The 3,503-nt window shown below is 26.5% G+C and overlaps 1 non-coding gene across 1 annotated transcript; it reads right to left on the bottom strand.

Moving 5' to 3' along the window:
- Window positions 1-1,211: 1,211 nt before the first annotated feature.
- Window positions 1,212-1,283, bottom strand: Trnah-gug (transfer RNA histidin (anticodon GUG)). The gene has a single exon. It is a non-coding gene; the product is annotated as a tRNA-His (tRNA).
- Between the last annotated feature and the right edge of the window lie 2,220 nt (window positions 1,284-3,503).

Here is a 3,503-nt window from a genome sequence, read left to right as displayed (position 1 = left end):
GTAAAATAAAAAAAAAAATGCATAGCATAATTAACAACACAAATTTAAAAATAAATAATGAAAAACACAAGGTAATAGCTTATTTTTTTCGAACATTTTTTTGAATGGTAACATCTACAATTTTTTTAAACATGCCTCTTAATTTGAAATAAAACATGTGAAACAGATTTCAGCCAACAAATAAAGTAAAATAAATTTATTAAAAATAATTTTTAAAAATTCACATTTATTAGTCATTAAAAATCAGATTTTTTTAAATTTTAATAATTTTCTACCTTTTCCCCATAATTTATGATTCATTACTATAAATATTACAGCTTTTTGAAATTAAATTTTTTCTTCAAATTTCGATAAAAAAAAACATTATTCGGAATTATAGTTGTAAAGAATTTGATTTATAAACTGAACAGCTATTAGTAGTTTTTAAATCTGATTTTAATCGAAGAAGTCTAACCAGATGATAACATGTTTTATAACGTTTTTATAAACTTAAAATGCATTTTTTGTATTCCACTCACGGCGGTCAGAATACGTGTTTAAGAAAATCTGAATAATTATAATAATTGCCATCATTGCCATTCTTTGTACATGTTTATTTAAAGTTTGATGATTTAATTAAGCAGATAACTCCGCCATTAGTATTTTTTCCTTAAATGTTAATCACTCTCTTAGCTTTTATTAAATTTTAGAATTATCAATTTTCTTTGCTACGCTACCATTTAAAAATGTATCATATTTATATGCAACGTGCAAAATATTTATATGCAAAATATTTTTTATGGAAAATATTTTGATTTTGGTCAAATACTAATCATATTCTATAATTTGAACACCTTATTAACATTGACCATGAATTTTAATAGTATAAAAGATTTATTTTAAAAAAAATGACTTTGAGGAATCAGGTCTAATTTCGCTGATCATTAAAAGTGAACCCTTAGCCTTGAAAAAAGAATACATTTACATGCAAAGAGTTCTTTTAACTCTTTGCACTCCCATAACCAGTTTGATGGGTCATTGTGCAGGATATATCATTTTCACATTCTTGTTAAATAATGGCTATTATGAAACTCGTATAATAACAAAAACTTTCACATTAAATTTTAGGAATTATGGTTATTTCTGAGATTTCTAAGCACTAAAAAGAACCCTGATATTCACATATGTATAATGCAGCTCATGATTTTTGCAACAAAGGGTTAAAAATGATTTGCCGTGACCAGGATTCGAACCTGGGTTATTGCGGCCACAACGCAATGTACTAACCACTATACGATCACGGCTACACGAAATGAGAATCCAAGAAGTGTAGAAGTATAAAAAGTTTGAAAGTGTTCTACATTTAGATTAGAAGCGAAGGTGTGGCAACAGAGCGTGACGTGGTAATCCAGTTATCAGATAATCTTAATGCTACTGAAGTTCCAAAGAGAGATTATTCACTCTCTGTCAACAATCGTGGAAAATGTTTTCCTTGACAAAATGTTTTAAGAATAAAAAATTTTAAAAAAATGAACAGTGTTTCAAAAGCGTATTTATTAAAATAAATAAAATAGAATTTTTTAAGATAATTTTTTTTCACAGTTAAGCCTTTAACTACTAAGTGATACCATTAGTATGGAATCAAAATTTAACTAAACTGCTCTATTAACTGTTAAATTAAATTCCGAAAGTATTTAATAAGCGTCGGATGTCTTCAAGATGAGGAATATTAATGCGAATTTGTGATCGAGATTTAACAAAAGGGTAAAGATTTCAGACCTCTATTAAACCAGAAAATGTGTAAACTAAGAAATCGATTTAGAAATTCCATCTTGATAAAATGAAACAAATCAAGTTAAATAAAAAGTATTTAAGAAAATAAAGGGAAATTGCTTATTTGAAAGCAATCGGTTTTTGATCCTATTTTGGTTTTATTAGTTTTGACCGTGATGTAACAAGCACGAACGATGCTTCAACGATGCAAAATAATATTTATTATACGACCCCCTTACACACTTGTTCATGGAATTATTAAAAAAAAAATTTTTTTTAAGAGATAAGAAGGAATTTTAGGATTAGAGCACGAAACAACTACACGCCCTTACTCAATAAACTTTCGATACGTCGCTGTACAAGGAAAATAAATAGTTCAGGAGTTTAGAATATATAAAAGGGAACAAATAAAAGTTTGAAAAAAAAAAGAAGAAAAAAAAGAACCTATCTATTCCATTTTAATCCCCATGCCGTTTTTAAAATTGCTGTTATTTTCTGTTTCACTTTTTAACTTAAAATAATTGTTAATAGAAAATAAACTTCTTTCAAAAATCACACATAAAAAAAAAGAAAGGCAAATATTAATAAATCAGTTTTTTTAGTATAACTCAGTTCAGTTAATTTTTTTAATGTTGTTACCATGAAAATACAGTTGAATTCACAAAAATTATTGCGACATTAAAAGTAAGTTTATAAATTAATGAAAAAAATATTTCTCATGAATTTATAATGAACTTATATATTTAGGAATAATTTTTAAACCTATAAATTAATGATGAAAATATGTTTCTGAAGGGAATCAATGAAGAAAGTAAAAGGATTTTTTTTCACCATTTAACCACAATTGTTCCCATTAACGTAACAACAATGCATTTAAAATAATTATAACATTTTATCAAGGCCTCTTATTGGAAAACTCTATTATTAAATCATCAGTTTTAAGGCTCAATTTCCTTAAATAGTTAATTGCATAGCATAAAATATTAAAACAATTAGAAACAAATGCTTAAGGTAAAATCTTCTCTCCCCTCCCCCTAAAAAAACTTTAGGGTGAACTTCAGATTATTTTTTTAAAACGAGATTTGATCATAGAAGATTTTCCGTTCCGTTATATCCAAAGAAAAAATGTCTAGCTTCAAAACCTTTCTTAGTAAATAAGTCAAAAATAAACATTAATTTTGATTTCAGAAATCATTCTGAACTATTTTTCTTTTATTTCTAATAGATTTTTTTTTTCATTGACTGTTCGAAAAAATTGCGTATTTCCGTACTTCCGACTTCATTCCGTATTTTGATCTATTACCGAGAAATCTCTTTCTACTTGAAAAACAAACAAACAAAAACCGATCCTACGGTTTATTTCACAACATTTACAGATCTAAGATTTTATTGCTTATGCAACAACGTTTATCTTTGAAATCGCGGTCACTCTGTGAAAAATAAAAGAAATGGCTTTTTTTTCTGACTTTCAAAATTTATCAAGTACATAATGGACATATATTCCTGAAAGAAAAACTGTTTTTAAGGTCACCTATCAATTAGTATCCAAGGTGAAATACATAGTGTACTTCGGACGTTTCTCCCTTTTTTTTTGCGTCTGCTTAAGAAATATTTACTAACACATTTCACCTATTGAGTAGAAATAGTGGAATTATATACCATTTCAATGATTTAAATTTGCACTAATTTAAACTAAAAGTACATTAAAGATTGGTCGATTTTTTTTCATTTCATAAATCTGATCATTTAAC

Source organism: Argiope bruennichi, chromosome 6 (assembly GCF_947563725.1).
Source record: "Argiope bruennichi chromosome 6, qqArgBrue1.1, whole genome shotgun sequence".
NCBI lineage: Eukaryota > Metazoa > Arthropoda > Arachnida > Araneae > Araneidae > Argiope > Argiope bruennichi.
This window is presented reverse-complemented; position numbering and strand designations above follow the sequence as displayed.